Source organism: Stegodyphus dumicola, chromosome 10 (assembly GCF_044657685.1).
Source record: "Stegodyphus dumicola isolate Sdum_Otavi_A_Nest chromosome 10, ASM4465768v1".
Classification (NCBI taxonomy): domain Eukaryota; kingdom Metazoa; phylum Arthropoda; class Arachnida; order Araneae; family Eresidae; genus Stegodyphus; species Stegodyphus dumicola.
In genome coordinates, this window is record NC_140777.1 from 98,712,565 (window position 1) to 98,730,614 (window position 18,050).

The 18,050-nt window shown below is 33.5% G+C and overlaps 1 protein-coding gene across 1 annotated transcript in view; it reads right to left on the reverse strand.

Moving 5' to 3' along the window:
• Window positions 1-18,050, reverse strand: part of LOC118192011 (uncharacterized) — an 88,337-nt gene that overhangs the window by 37,465 nt on the left and 32,822 nt on the right. The window lies entirely within an intron of this gene.

The window sequence follows — 18,050 nt, forward strand, 5'->3', positions numbered from 1 at the left end:
ATAGGAATATTTCTCTTCGGAAAGCGCAAAAACATATCCTCCAGTCCACAGCTTATTTACAAGCGACATTTTGATAGAAGAATCGATTTAGAATTTTCTCATTTTACATAATAAGCTGTTGGCAAAAGATTTTATTGCAAATTGCTTTTCTTAATTCTTTATGGAAATCGTTCTAAAATAATGTAAACACCCTCAGTATTTCAGAAGTGTGTTAAGTTTCTTTTCTGTATATATTTGTAAGATTTTGTTACTTTTGTGGAAATTAAGAAATATGTGTAATTTTTACAGTATTTATAATAATGGAAGCGGATTGTCTTATTATGTTTTGTGTATAGATATGAAAATAAATATGATACAGTAAACGCCGCTTAAATATGATCACGTTTGTACACGGCTCTTTTCATAACATTAACCGAATGATAACCTTAAACGATAAACGAAAACCTACCCTTCAAACGAGCATTGGAATTTAACTAATTTAATAAAAATATAACTAGAAACATAAAAGTACACCTCTTCACAGCATTTTAATTAGAAAAAGGCAAAAGATTGTTTATGAACTGTTCACAATATTGTTGCTTGCAGACGGGTTCAAAATACTTGATTGAATGCACAAATCCAATGAAAGGTTAATAAAATTTATTCTTATATAAACAGAGAACGCTGGATTTTTCTCAAAGATATTCGTACAATATCAAAATATCACGCAATATAATCAGTAGCTATAGTTTAAACTACTTAAAGGTTAAATAGAACACAATCCACAGCGCAGAGAAATCTAATCCGATCAAAGATAATAGCAGCAGCTTACTAAAAACAACAGAGAGGACATATTCTCTGTCTTGCATTTTATAGCTTTTTAACTCGGCCGCGCGAGACATTTCTATCAATTTCCTGAAAGCAAAGAGAGTAGAATTACGATTACAGCTAAAATAGTATTCAATTACATTTATTCAAATTAAATATAAATTAGAGAGATAAACTTTTATTCAATATTCAATGCAGGTGCTCTTGCATTTTTAGTTTTACGGCGTAGCTTTCTCTTCAAATTTGTCACTCGCTGCATTGCACGGAGGAATAAAACAATTTTAATTATAATTCTACTAAAACTATCTAACCAAATGAAAAATTCGCAGCACTGTCTCCTTCGCAAGGACCACGTCCCGGGCAGTACAATCCTTTTACAAAAAGACATACTTACAAAGCATCAATGCAATAATAAGCATTACAATACAATCACAAACAACATAAACAATAATTGCAATAAATAACTTAAAATAAATCAAATACAAATCAATAAATGAATGCATAAATTTACAAATTTAGAAACAAAAGGGACCATGGTCTTGTACTACCCTACGTTATATATCCTACATACTACGACCACAGTAAGGAGCTAGCCTGTCGTAATAAACGACTTTAAGCTTAGAGTTCGATGACTTACGGATCTGAACTACGACGTCGTTCAGCCTGTTTTAGGACCGTGCAAGGACCATCCCAAGGTGACTGTAGTTCAGGACAGAGTCCTTTCCGTCGAATCGGATTTCACAACCCCACCTTGTCTCCTTTGTTGAATCGATGTCCTGTAGCTCTCGTGTCATATCGTATCGTGTCTTTCTCTTCCCCGTCGCCGGGCTGACACAAGAGATCACAAGGCAGATGAATGTCACGACTGAAGAGCACCTGAGATGAGGAATAACCGGTAGTCTAGTGGACAGCACTGGTCAGTAAAAAATAGTGTGTCAGTAAAAAAGCGGTAATTTCTTGTCCGAGTCCTGTTGGTTTCTGGACACCACCAATGAAAGTTTATTAAGGATGGTTCGATTAAACCTCTCTAACCATGCCGTCTGACTGAGGATGTAAAGGTGTCGTTTGGGTTTTGCCATTGCCGAGTAGCTTCCAGAGTTCTTTAATTACAGCCGAGGGAAAATTTCTTACTTGATCGGAAAGAGACACTTGGAAACTACAAATCCAATGTTGTACCATTACCTCTGCTACTGTGACAGCCTCTTGATCAGGAATAGGATACACATCAGGCCACTTAGTGAAGTAATCAATGGTAACAAGGATGCCTCTTGATCAGAAGGACAGCCTCTTGATCAGGAATAGGATACACATCAGGCCACTTAGTGAAGTAATCAATGGTAACAAGGATGTATTTGTTGCCATTAGCAGTTTGTGGAAGAGGTCTCAAGATGTGAAAGCGATACGTTCAAAATACGCTCCTACGTTGTAAAGTTGCAGCTTGCCTCGGCTGCGTTTCATCGGTCCTTTTTGACTCACACACGCATCGCATGATAGGCGTTACTTTTGCACGTCATCCTTTGCATTACTCCAGTAGAAGTGCTCAAGAACTCAAGGTCTTCATTATCCGAAGTGACCTCCTGTAGGGCTGCTATGTAGTTCTTTAAGGACGTTAGGGATTCGGGATCTTAGAAGTATCAGCTGCTATTTTAAAACCTTCGCATCATCCGATTCGAATTTTCGGTATAAAACGCCGTTTCGAATGTGATGTGAATCCCAGAGAGCCCAGTATTGTTTTGATCGAAATATCCTGCCAGGCAGAATTTTCTGTTTGAGGACTTCGTTAAATTTATTATGGTTTTAATGTCTACGTCTTCCAGCTGGTCTTTTCTGACTTATTTGTTACTCCATGTGTCTTGATCAGCCGATGCTTATGTAATTTGTCGTGCGACCGGACTCAGCAGCTCGTGTATCTCTTTGACACTAGCATGATATCGGCAGATTTTTGAGCAGTCTTCAGGACTAGGCGTCCAGATGATGATCCCTTCTGATGATGGATAGTTATATTGTCAGAGGCTGAATGGAGTTTGTTGTTTTTAAAGTCCAAGGAAAAACTGTATTTCCTCAGAAAGTCCAATCCGAGTATGCAAAGGTCTGTAATATCTGTCACATATGCCGTGTGGTGGTAGGCGGCACTTCCAAACGAGATATTCAACGTGATTGTCAATGTCGTATCAGGTTCCATGTTCCGTCTAACCTTCTTCGGGAACATGCAAGGACCTGACTCGGAACAGAGAGCTTACTAAAGCTATGTTCAACAATTGTGGGAAGTAGACAGGATACACAAGAAGGGTATACAAAACCCTTTATTTTTCTCTATTTACAATAACTTCCGTACTTCGGAAATACACAGACCCGCTACTTGGGGTCAAAACGTAAAAGTATAAAAATAAAACTAAACTCTAATTTAACCTTAAAATAATAAACGTGGAAGATTGGCCTTATATTAACAGGAAGCCGTATGTAGTACAGAGAACTGTGAACACTACAATACGTTTAAAAATTATCAAGAGGATTAAAACCTCTAGCCTGGAAGGCAACCAGCAACTGAGTAAACTTCTAAGGTAAGCTGCCTGCTTCGACTAACTGCTTCCTCTCTCTCGCTTGGCAAAAAGCCACAACTTAAATATTTGGCGTTCGCCAGACAAACTTTGCATAAATACTTTAACGCTTATAATTCTGGCCGGAAGTAGAAAATAAGAAGTGATAGTAAAGATTAAAATAAAATAAACGTTAGTAAAACTTAAGATCCTTACAGTCGATTTTATCACAGGGCACAATCTGGCGGGTAACGCAGGATGGCGCCCAAATGAATCGATCATTTAATTATTGAGCTAAATCTTTCCGAATGATGGTAACATTGGCTCCTGTGTGGGTGGTCACATTACAAAGAACTCCATCGATATGCCCACTGATAAATAGTCAATTACTGGTGTCACTCACTGTAGAAATCTTGAGCGCTTTAAAATAGGGGGTTTTCCATTATCATTCAAACTCCGCTACGCGAGATGACCACTAATTTGTTTCCTGAGTCGTTGCTGGTAAATGGTCGTGTCCTGGGGTGTTCTGCAGTTCTTCCGTAGGTGGCCTTCATCACCAAAGTTCTAGCACTTTAAGGATGGTTTCTTGTCACTCCTGTTCTGTCTCAAGTCATTAAGTTGCTGTTTGATTCGTCTGTCTTATTGGCCGTGCTCTGGGGTGTTCTGCAGTTCCTTCACACGTGACCCTAAGCACCTCAGTTCAAGCACTTTACTCTCAGTTTTAGTGTCAGTTTCTTCTCCGTCCTATTCAGTATCAAAGCACTGTGTCTGGTTAAATACTCTAAACGAGCAGTGACTTGATTCACTGGCTTCCTGAACATGACCACCTCCGATTGTGTGGTGGTCTCTACAAGTTTCCTGGTGGGCTGCCTCGATTTTCATGGCGTATAATAGAGCACTTTCTAAATTCTTGACATCCACCATTTGTAGAGCTTTCTGTATTTCAGGATCCCGGAGGCCTATTGATAGAGTACTGCAGGGACAGGATTTCCTTTGTTTCTGTCGGGTATTCTGAAACGGGGAGATAAAACAGTCTTTCAAAATCTGTGGCAAGTTCCTGGAAAGTTTCCGTGATCTTCTGTTGACGGGATTTCAATTGAAGTTTGCTGTAGTCGTTTAAACACTTCTTCCCAAAGCGCAGCTCCAACGCGCTGGACAGAGCATCGAAATCTATCCTTTTGTTTTCGGGAAGCGTCTGAAGAATATCCGCTGCGTCTGCTCTCAAAGAAGCAGAGAGATGACAGGCTTTAGCTTGATCCCATCCATTCGCTTCTGCCACTATAGAAAATTGCATCTTATACACTTATTGCCAGGAGGTCTTCCCATCATATGTGGAGAACTTCATGGAGGGACGATATCAGGCATGGGTAAAAATTTAAAACAATCAGAATTGCTCTCGGCCATCGCTACGAATTTCTTTAACGTATCAACTTCTTTGGCTACTGCAGAAAATCTGTCATCAGGTTGTTGTTCCACAGCAGAAACTCTCTCTTTTATTTGTGCTTTCACAGAATAAACTCTGTAATCGATTTGTTGTTCCACGGCGACACTCTCTCTTCTATTTGTCATTTGACAGAAGAAACGTTTTCTTCAATTTGTCCAACATTATTTTCAACCACGTCTATTCTGTTTTCCATACCCTCAAATTTGTTTTCTATTATGCGGGTAATTTATCTTTTCATTTCTTCTTTACCTGTTTCAATCTTTCCTTGAACGACTTTCATCTCCGCTTTAATTGATTCTTTACAAGCTTCCATCTTTCTTTAACTGATTATTGACCTACTTCCACTTTTACTTGAACGGCTTCCGATCTTCTTTAACTGATTCTCTGCCAGCTTCCACCTCTTCTTGAACGGCATTCATCTCTCCTTTAAATGACTGCCATCAGATGTCTTAACTGCTCCACCGTCGCTTTTGTTATTAGCATTCAATCCCACGTCTGACACCAAAAAGGCTTGCGTGCATACGGGTTCGTAATAGATTGAATGCACAAGTCCAATAAAAGGGTAATAAAAGCTATTGTTATCAACAAAAACAAAAATTAACAGAAAGCTGGGTTTTTCCTCCGAGATATTCGTACAATATCGCAATATCACGCAATATAATCAGTAGCCATACTTTAAACTACTAAAAGTTAAATAGAACGCAATCCACAGGGCAGAGAAAGCTAATCCGGTTAACTATAATAACATCAGCTAACTGAAAACAACTGAGATGAGATGTTCTCTGTTGGCCTTTTATAGCTTTTTAAATCTGCCGCGCGAGGCAGTTCCAGCAATTTCTAGAAAGTAAAAAGAGTAGAATTACGGTTACAGCGAACATAGTAGTCAATTACATATACTTAAATTAAAGATAAATTACGGAAATAAACTTTTATTCAATGTTAAATGCACGTACTCTTGCATTTTTACTTTTCCGGCGTAATTTTCTCTTAAAATTTGTCACTCGCTGCATTGCACGGGGAAAAAAAAAAAAAAAAAAAGTTTAATCATAATTCTACTGAAAATATCTAACATAAATCCAAAATTTGTAACAATATATTTAACTTTGTTTTTCATTTTTATTTATGAACAGTTCTTAACATTTCTAGAAATTATTTGACCGATGCTGTATTCCTAATTTTAATACTCGGAAGGTATTCCTCCTTCACTGAAGCAGAACAAACAAATGTAAAGTTTAAAAACAGGCAAAATAGCAAACTTAGGTTTCGGGTAAATGTTTTCAAATGAGATGGTTATATATATATATATATATAATTTATTTCCTAATTAATTGATTATATTATCTGATTGATTATATTATCTCCTAAGTTTAATTAAAGTAGAATTATTTTAAAAGAGTGAATCTATACGGGTAAGTTATATTTTGAAAGATGTTTTGAAGTAACTTGAAAGTAACGAAAGTAACTTGCAAGTAGTAGTAACTTGTTTTCGCACTAAATGAATTTAAGATCATACAACATTATATATATATCATACAACATTATATATATATATATAATGTTGTATGATCTTAAATTCATTTAGTGCGAAAACAAATTACTACTACTTGCGAAATTGCTGCAAAGTTAGTTAATAATAATTTATTTCCTAAACAATATTGATTAAATGATTATATTATCTCCTAAGTTTAATTAAAGTAGAATTTTTTGAAATAAATTATATATATATATATATATATATATATTATATATATATTATATATATATTATATATATATATCAGGAGCAAAAATACCCTTCAGAAATTATTTTGCTTCTGAGGAAGAGAACCTGTGTGTGACCAATCTCGTAATCTATAAAGTTTCTAAGCCCAATTAATATTGCTTTTTTTGCTGATTTTAAATGGTTGACTGTTGAATGCTGTGGGATAAAACTGGGAGCAGAATTCCAGGGTGTCATGAATCAGCTGTGCAAGAGGATTCAGCAGGTACTTCCGAATGATGGAAGGAAAGTCATGTGCATTTTCTAGAAAAAAAAAAAAAAAAAAAAAGTGTGGTAGTTTTTAACCATCCTTCATATTCTCCTGATTTGGCCCTAAGTGACTTTTCTTTCTTTTTTTATTCTTGAAATTTAAGCTCTACACTAAGGATCAACGCTATTACAAGGTAATTGATATTCAAGCCACAGGCACGCGCAAATATAATCACATCTCCAATAAGGACTTTTCTGATAGTTTCATATTGGTTGTATGAATCTTCTGCGCTTTGTAGCCAAATGGGAGGAGACTATGTAGAACACCTGAAGATTTAAACGTTAATCTTACGTTTTCTCTAGTTTTCATTAATCCAGTCTCGAAACGTTTTGGACAGGCGGTGTACTTTGACCTTATTTGACGATTTTATCCCTTTTTTGATACCTTTACTTTAGTTAAAAAATTTATTCAATAATATTTTGATCACTTAACTAAAACGCTGATCTCAATAAGCGATATATTTTCCACGTTTTCGCATACAAACGGGGGAGTTATATAACAATATCTTAATGAAAACTTTAACCGTGATTACATTAAGCAACGTCTAGTGTAATTTGAAAAGGAATCTTGTTTTGTATATAATTTATTGTCTTGTGTTCCAGGCAGGTTCACAGTTGCTCCTCAGTGGACACAACTGAACAATTTTTCGTCATATTTCACTGTTTCATTCAAAATTCGCTTTTTGATTTCTGTTAACATAAAAATAAATTAATTAATTAAAATTAAAAGATCGATACTTCAGACTTATTCTAATTTAAAGGAAGTTCATTTTATAAGATGTTCTCAATCAGTTTATTAGACAAATGATAAAATATATCATAGAAGAATATTTTTATTTGAATCAATCCGACTTAGATGTAAAAAAAGCAATATTCTTAAGACCTGCATCTGCTGCTTTTAAATAGCTTTGTTTGTTAATACATATCAGGCAGACTGAATTGGAAAAATAAACATGTTACATTTTGCAGAATATTCTGGAATGAAAAGTGAAACGAGACATTGATACAATGGACGACATTTAAAGTGAATCATTGCAAAATCGTATTTCAAGACTAACAGCCCTTCTGAGATAGTGAATTTTCTTTAAAACAAAATATGTAAATCTTTATTAGTGCTGTTCTTTGCATTATTTTTGGCAGTTTAATAGCTTATGAAGTGAAACTGGGTATCACCTGAATCATTAATACCTGTATTCTGTTTCTTCTATGATATATTTTATCATTTGTCTAATAAACTGATTGAGAACATCTTATAAAATGAACTTCCTTTAAATTAGATTAAGTCTGAAGTATCGATCTTTTAATTTTAATTAATTAATTTATTTTTATGTTAACAGAAATCAAAAAGCGAATTTTGAATGAAACAGTGAAATATGACGAAAAATTGTTCAGTTGTGTCCACTGAGGAGCAACTGTGAACCTGCCTGGAACACAAGACAATAAATTATATACAAAACAAGATTCCTTTTCAAATTACACTAGACGTTGCTTAATGTAATCACGGTTAAAGTTTTCATTAAGATATTGTTATATAACTTCCCCGTTTGTATGCGAAAACGTGGAAAATATATCGCTTATTGAGATCAGCGTTTTAGTTAAGTGATCAAAATATTATTGAATAAATTTTTTAACTAAAGTAAAGGTATCAAAAAAGGGATAAAATCGTCAAATAAGGTCAAAGTACACCGCCTGTCCAAAACGTTTCGAGACTGGATTAATGAAAACTAGAGAAAACGTAAGATTAACGTTTAAATCTTCAGGTGTTCTACATAGTCTCCTCCCATTTGGCTACAAAGCGCAGAAGATTCATACAACCAATATGAAACTATCAGAAAAGTCCTTATTGGAGATGTGATTATATTTGCGCGTGCCTGTGGCTTGAATATCAATTACCTTGTAATAGCGTTGATCCTTAGTGTAGAGCTTAAATTTCAAGAATAAAAAAAGAAAGAAAAGTCACTTAGGGCCAAATCAGGAGAATATGAAGGATGGTTAAAAACTACCACACTTTTTTTTTTTTTTTTTTTTTTTTTTTAATTCACGATATATGTAATTGAAAACAATCAATACTTTTGTAAAATTACACTCTTTTTTTTTTTTTTTTTCAAATATGCAGAAGATGTAGATAAAAGTATAGAAATGTCCATTTATCTAATAGCCTATAAAATGTATCGCTCTTGCACCTGAGTTTTCTTTGTTGAGAAACAATATTAAACTTTAAAACAGCCCTTTTGAGCAACCATTAAATTCTGAATCATTTTAGATTATTTTTCTTTTTAGTTTTATTATTATTATTATTACCCTAAAGGGGCAATTTGGCCAGCGAAAGGCTATTAATTTTGTTTTGACATTTCGCGTTGATTCACTATAAACGACAAATCACTTTTTAAATTGTTGCCACCAAATATTAGGGCCCTGCATTATATTTAAAGAAATTAAATAAGGAAGAATCTCTAAATGTATGTAGGTTTCTGGCATTGTGATAAAACAACGATACTTAGAGCCATCAAATTCTGAATAACGTACTTTTCCAGCCGAATATGGGCATCTAGAAGCCCAAATTTCGAATTTGGAATTTGCTCTATTATCCATTCCATATTTTCTAAAACATTAACGAATTTTTTATGAATCAACTCAACGATTTAAAAGCGAGCAATGGCAACACTGTATGAAAAAAATACCATTTTCATCTCTAGCACGCGAGACTGTGTATCGGAAATTCCAAAGATAGGCTCATTTTAAAATTTTTTTACGATATGCTGTTGAACTGAATTTTATGGTTTAAGTGCGAAGAACATGATATTTAATAAATAAAGGTAACATGCAAAACGTTAAAAAAAAACTCCCCTTTTGAGCGTAATGCAAAATCTCAAAGCTTTGAGTTTTCTTTTTCTTTTTTTTTTTTTTTTAATTTTAATTTTTAGTTGTTTTATTCATTTATTTTCTATTTCATAGTTTGTAAACCTTTAAAGAATTTTGATTACCAAGCTCAACAATTTCAAAGCGAGCTATAGCAGCACTGTATGGAGAAAAAAACATTTTTATCTCCAGCGCGCGAGACTGTGTATCGGAAATCCTAAAGATAAACTCCTTTTAAAATTATTTCGCGATATAGCTGTTGAATTAAATTTAAGTGCAAAGAACATTTAATAAGTAAAGGTAAGAATACAAAAGGTTAAAAAAAGTCCGGTTGGGCGTAGTATAAAATCTGGAAGGTTTCAGACGTTTTTTAATTAATTAATTTATTATTATTATTAGTAGTAGTAGTACTAGTAGCGGTAGTAGTAGTAGTAGCGCAAAGGGCGTTAGCTCAGAAGGGCTATTAATTTCGTTTTGGCATTTTGCGTTGAAAACTTTAAATGTCCGTTTCACTTTTCAAATTGTTGCCACCAAATATTATCGCCCTGTGTTATATTTAAAGAAATTAAATAATGAAGAATCTGCATAAATGTATGTATGTTTCTCGCACTGTGATAAAACAACGGGACCTAGAGCTATCCAATTTTCAATAATGTAATCCTCCACCGAATATGGGCATCGGGAAGCTCTAATTTGGAATTTGTTTTATTACCGATTTCATATTTTGTAGCACTTTAATGAAATAAAATTACCTTTTTGATTAAAAGCTCATCAATTTCAAATTGAGCAATTGGGAAAAAAATCATTTCTTTCTCCAGCGCGCGAAACTGTGTATCGAAAATTCTAAAGATATGCTCATTTTAAAATTATTTTACACTACTGATGTTGAATTATACGGTTAAAGTAAAGAACATGATATTTAATAAATAAAGGTAACACACAAGACGTTAAAAAAACTCCCGTATGGATGTAATGTAAAATCTGAAAGCTTTCAGTTTTTTTTTTTTTATTTGTTTATTTATTTATTTATTTATTTATTATGATGATACTTTCTCTTTAGAAATTAAGATTTTTGCTTGCGTCATACATATGTGTTTCTCAAGCAGAAAAATGTTTGTACCTTTACTAATACGCGAAATCTATATATTGGGGAAAAAATAACTTTTAAAAATTACAGCTCTTTCTTTTGAAAGAAAGCGAGGAGCCAGAAATATGCAAATGGTAGCAAACAAACTAAAATTACGGCAGAACGTATTGTTTTACTGGAATAGTTGTTATTCAGTACCAAAATACACATTCAGATATCAGAAAATGCACGCGAATTCTTGAGTGCTCTTTTATGTTACGATTCTTACGGTATAAAGTAACACCAGAAGAACAAGATAAATATGATAAACGCTTGACCTGCTATTGTTTTCATTTACACTATCAAATAACTGAATGATTTCAGAATGAATGAACTTTATTCTCTTCGTATGATGCGCAACTACCTTATGAGCACATTCGTTCCCACATTTTTCAACTGCTTACTGCTTAGAAACATTTTCGTAACATATTATAATAAGACCGAGTTCTTCGACACTATTTTTATTTTATCCATAGTCACTTTCGGATACAATAATAAAATATGATTGCTAGGTTTATTCGACGATATTTTTATTTTACTCATAATCACTGTCAGATACGATAATAAAATAAGATTGTTGAAATTATTCCACTCTCAATTTTATTTTACTCATAAACACTTCTATACAGATTATTAACATAAGATTGCTAAAATTCTTCGACACTGTTTTTATTTTACCCACAACCGCTTTCGTATACAGTAATAAAATAAGACTGCTAAAATTATTCGACACTATTTTTATTTTAATCAGAATCATTTTCTTACATAATAATAAAGAGACATTCCTAAAATTATTCGAAACTAGTTTTATTTTACCTACAGTGTCTGACAAAAGTGTTCCCACATTTTAAGAATTTGCAGAAAAAGCGCTGCAACGCGGAATTGAATTCAAATATAAAGCCCAATATTTTTTCATATCATCTCCACGTAACTTTGAATGAAATCAAAGTTTTTAATTTTTAATACTGACTTATTTTCTTTTTCTAAAATTGAAAATGTAAGGAGGCATAGATAAAACACGCCTCAAAAGTGATCGTACACCGAAACATTTTCGTAAAATTTCATAAATAAAATTATCTTCTGTCACTTTTTTTTTTTACAATTTGGTGACGTTTAATAAATTGTTTGTCTTTAGTTTTTTATTGCTTACTTCATTATATTTTATTTAATGTTTAAAAACGGCACGCAGTCGTAAGGAAACAACGACTAGCATTCGAAAATTGATCATTTTTTATCATAAGGACGGAAGTTCGATTCGGGATATCTCTAAATTAGTAAATTTAACCCATTCTACGGTGTAGTTTGTGTTAAAATGCTTTAAAGAAAAAAAATCGGATTCGAAATAAAGTAAGAAGTTGTCTGGCAAAGAGGACTCGACTCAATGTGATTAGAGATTTATAGTTAGAAAAATCTGTGAAAAATCCATGTTTGAGTGTTTTAAAGATTTCTAAGAAATATACTGAAAAATTTTCTACTTAAATTTCACTTAAAACTGTTTGCCGAATACTCAGATCAGTTGGATTTTACATGAGCGCTCTGCTCGAAGAAAAGTTTTTGGAAGTGAAAAATAAAGAAAGCTTAGGCTTTTCTTCTCAAAATCAATGGTAAATAAGTCCGAAGCATATTAGAATCATGCCTTAATATTTTTCATTTCGATTGGCGTATTATTGTATTGAGGGAAAAAAGTGAGGAACTTAATCCCAAGACCTTGATTGATACAGTAAAGTATGGCGGTGGCATTCTTGTGTGCATGTGGCAAAACGAATGGGACCAAAGCACCACAGGGAGAAGGACCCACTACTTCATCGGCTATGTGGACACTAGCCGAAATGTAGCGAACGCACAGTTGGTAAGGTTCATTTCCGGGCATGGGCCCTACCCGGAATATTTCTTCAAGCGTGGCATAAGTCACACAAGTCAATGTGCATGCGGCGACTCAGGCTCACCAGAGCACTATCTAACGTCATGCCCATTAACAGAAGGACTGCATATCAATCTCCCTGAAACAAATCGCCAGCCGTTCTGTAAATATATGATAAAACAGCGGCACTTTATTAAAAATCTAGTACAGTTGATGGACAGACTGTCCGACTTAGATACAGACTTGTGTCAGCTATAGAACAACCCAGCATGTAAAAACAACTTAAGCATTTTAAAAAGGACATGTATAATGTAGGAAAACTGTCATTCAAGTGAATTGTAAGAAACTATAATGTAGACTAGAAACTCACAGTATAAAGACTGCCTGTATTCATACCTGGAAAGTCAGTTGCATTTAACAATGTGCATGTACTGTGTAAATAAATTTCGGCAAATTATACCGTAAGACCATATATAATGAACCGATATATAATGTAGGCATAACGAATGTATGAAAGTGCATATATCTGTAAGCAAAGTAATGTAAGGGAGTGTAATATATGTAAATATTTTTGTGTATCAGTAAGCTATGTATAAGTAAGTTATGCAATTTAAAGTAATGCAATATAAATGCAGAAATGTCTAATAAAAATGCATGGGTAACATATATGTTTTGTATTATGAATAAGGGATATAGGATGTCTAACGCAAAGCAATGTATGTATTGGAATGTCTATTTCATGTACTGGAAAATTATGCAATAAGTACTCAAATAACATGTAATGTAAGTAACCTGTAAGACTATTATGTTTGTAAATATTTGTATCTAAAAAATTAATCAGAATGTATCTGCATATATCTATATGCAACTGCAAGTATATGTAACCTAAGGTTAAGCAGTGTAGGTAAAATTAAGTAATATGTGAAGCAGGCGTGCCTGACTATGTATGTATATAAAAATAATGTAACGCAAGACACATGTAATATTGGCATATGTAACTGTACATGCAAACTGTATTTATATGCAATCTACAAGTAATGTAGGTATATTTATTGAAATGTACAGCTAAAAACTGTAACTGTACACAAAAGTAATCCCACACAATGTAAGATTAATGTAATTCAGGTAATGCATATGCATTGTATGCCGGAAATGAGAGACAAAGTCAGTATGTAACTCTGTAAATCACGTTATCCATAGAATATGTTAACCAGCAAACAAGAATGTAATACTAAATATTAACAGCCCTTGTATGGCCATGTAATTGCTCTTTTGAAAGACTCAAGGTTCAACTCTAGATATTGGTGGACGTGGCGCTACACCAATTAACCGACGGTAAAGGGGTGGTGCCCACGTCCCCCATCGCATGTCTCATGTCAGGGTGCATGCCAGCATCAGGATTGAATAATTTAACACATGAACCATGCTCTTTGATGGCACAATGAACCATGCTCTTTATTTAAATATTTTAAAAGATAATTTAAAATTATCCTTCGAAAATTTTGATACTAGAAACAACTTTAATTTTTTATCAGTATAACGATTCTAAGCACATGGTCCTCAACCTTCCCCTTTTGGGTGCTTATAATTATCCACAAGTTCTGAAAACATCATCTCAGTCACCAGGTCTAAGCCCAACAGAAGACATCTGGAGAGAATTAAAGGTTAGCGTGCAAAAACAGAACATTATAAAAATCAGAACTAAAAGCACTAATGATGGAAGAATGGAGGAACATTGATGCAGATATTATAAAAAACAGGTGAACTCTATGCCCAGACGTTTTAAAAGCTATCATAAATACTATAGAATATACTACAAAATACTAACTGACAGAAATACTTCAAAATTTACTAATATGTGCAGATTTCTTTAAAGCGTACGAAGGCTTTTATGAGGTAACTTTTCTGTTACTTTTTTACTATTGATTTTCCCCAAAAAGTTTTTAATATGTTCATAAAGTAATTAATGTGGTTTTTCTAAAAGAAATTTATAGATATTATTAAAAAATTTTCATTCTAAAATATTAATTTTTATTAATGAATAAAGCAGTACTTCAGTGAAACTCGAAGTTCGAACACTAAGTAGTGTTCGAACTTCGAGTAATTAAGTAAGTAAATAACTAAGTAAGTGTTCGAACACATTTGTGAGCCCCTGTATATCACATTCACGTATAGACAGAAAATGAGACTGCTAAAATTATTCGACGGTATTTTTATTTTACAGATAAACGCTTTTAAATAAACATTGTTGTGTAATTTGAAGGAAAAGGCTAGAGGGCGCTGTTGCTCGCTTAGTTGTAAGAAAATAAAGTTTGTTCATGTTGAAGGCGGCGGCCTAAGAATACGCTCTGTATATAGTAATTAAAATATTGTTAAAAACGTAAAAGTGTTAAAATTAGTGAACTCACTGAACCACCATTATCTGATTTAGAAATGCACAAAAAATATTAGATGGTGCATCGGCGTAAGGAATTAAGGCTTTGTGAAGATTTTAGGTATTCGATCCAAGTGTTTCGATTTCAATGGATATTTCATATTCAAGGGACAATGGAATTCCAAATAAAGGTAGGGAAATCTTAAATTAATTATTTAGTTATTATTTGTAGTACATTAGTAAGTATTTATTATTGCTGTCGTGGGTGTATTTAAATTAAATAAAATGGAAGAAAAGTTAGATAGATTGAAACGTAAACGTTCCACATTGAGATCGTCTGTTACTAGGTTAATTAAAGTGATTGAAGATAAATTAAAAATTGAAGGGGAGGAAAATTCGATTAAAGAATTACGAGAATTGTTTGAATTATTAACCAAAAAGAAAAATAATTTGAGAACGCTTGATGATGAAATACAAGAGTTAATTGATGTTAGCTTAATTGAAGAAGATTGTAGTATAAGCGAAGAATACAATGACAAATGTATAATTGCTTGTAGTCAAATTAAGCAGTTTCTAGGTGCGGTTACCGCAGTACCGCCAGCGAGGAATCCCCAAAGTTCTGATTTAAACCAGTCTAGTGGTAATGGAATTTTGCATGTAAGTTCTAGTGGGAGTAGTACGCTGAAATTACCAAAATTAATGATTGATAAGTTTTGGGGAGACCCCAAACAATGGAAGGAATTTTGGAATAGTTTCGAAAATTCGATACATAAAAACGAAACGCTTTCAAAAATACAAAAATTTGTATACTTAAAAACATTCTTAACGGGACAAGCTTCGAATGTTGTGTCAGGCTTTGAGTTAACAGAAAGTAATTATGATAGTTGTGTAGCATTACTAAAGGACAGATATGGTCGAAAAGACCTGATCATTTATTCATTCATGAATAAAATTCTCAATTTAGAAGCCGTTAAAAATTCTGCTAACGTAAAGGCTTTACGTAAATTATACGACGAATTAGAAGTTTCGATTCGTAATTTGGAAACTTTAGAAGTAACTTCTGGCTCATATGGACATTTATTAATTCCAATATTATTAAAATTAATTCCGGACGATTTAGTTTTGGAATTTAATCGGCAAAGAGGATCGAAAGATAAAGTTGAAGTTTCGGAATTAACACAATTTATTAAAACGGAAATAGAATGCAGGGAAGTTTCAAATCTAGTATTAAGCGAAAGGAAAAATCCTGTGCCTCCGCGAGTCGATCAATCAAAATATGAAACTAGAAAATATGTAAAAAATGCACCCACGGCTACATTTCATACTGCAGTTAACCGAAAATGCATCTTTTGTGATAATTTGCACGAGTCATTTAAATGCGAAGTGAATGTTTCTGATAAATTAAAGAAACTAAGATCCGAAAACCGCTGCTTTTCTTGTTTTAAAAAATTCCATACATCAGAAAGGTGCAGAAATAAAACTAAATGTAATAAATGTGGCGGTATGTATCACAATGAATCGATTTGTACTAATAAATCCCTTGTAAACAAAAAGTCGGAACAAGGTTATTCCGAAAATGCAACTGAATCTCTGACTTTGAATTCTGAGGAAAGAAATAAAGTTCAAAACTTAAAATTGATTGCTTCTGTTCCTCAAGGTGATAATAATAATGGCTGTAATGCCAGGGAAATATTATTACAAATTGTACAGTTTATGCTTGTTCTAAGTATAAATCAAAATTAACTAGATTAATTCTTGATCAAGGCAGTCACAGATCCTTTATAACGAAAAAATTGGCCGACCATTTAAAACTTACTCCAATCCGTTATGAAAGACTTTCTCTTTATTCATTTGGTGCGACGAAGGCAATGAATCATTCCTATCCGGTCGTTGAAATCGAAATTCAGAATTGGAAACAAAATAATAAAATAAAAATTGAATGTTTGATCTCGGATGTTATTTCCTCGGCGTCCATCAGTGTGCCTAGTAAACAAATTGCAGACTTCATGGAGCATATGGGGTTGCAGATCGCCGATTGCGCAAGAAAAAACAACGTAGATGTTGAGATATTAATTGGGGGGGATGAATTCTGGAATGTAGTTTATTCTGAAAGAATTAAAATATCTGAACGGTTGTATGCAGTCAGTTCTGTGTTTGGTTGGGTTGCCGCAGGAATCGAGAAAAATAAAACAAACAAAAATTGTTCTGGAAATTTAGCGGTAATGACAAACACTGTTGTGTTGAAAGATTTAAGAGGTTTTTGGGAATTAGAACATATGGGAATTAATGATTCTGATGATTATTCCGATATTGACTGCGAAATAGTAGACCAGTTTGAAAGAAATTTGCAGTTTAAAAACGGAAGATATGAGGCAAATTTAATCTGGAAGTACAGTCCGAATAATTTAGGAAATAATTTTGAGGTAGCTAAGAAACGATTCGCAAACCTTCACAATAAACTAAGTAAAACTCCGGAGATTTTTCAGGAATATAAAAATATAATTGAGAACCAGATATTAGAAGGAATTGTGAAGAAATGTCCGAATAATGATACAAATTTGGGATATTTTATGCCTCACCGAGCAGTGATACGACCTAGTGAAACTACTAAGGTAAGAATTGTGTACGATGCTGGCTCAAGGACAGAGGACACGAATTCGTTAAATGTCTGCCTTGAATCGGGACCTAATCTAAATCCAAATATACTAGACGTTATGTTAAATTTTCGTAAGTTTAAGATAGCGTTTTGTGGAGACGTTGAAAAGGCCTTTTTGATGATAGGAATTGCTGAAGGTGATAGAAAATTTCTAAAATTTCTTTGATTTAATGAAAATAATGACTCCTTTAAGATTATGCAAATGTGTCGCGTAGCTTTCGGTTTGACTATATCTCCTTTCATTTTGGCCGCCACTATAAAATATCACATTCGAAAATATAAAGATAAAATGCAGGATAGTTTCCAAATGTTAAATTCTTCTGTCTATGTCGACGACCTATATTTTGGAGCAGGAACG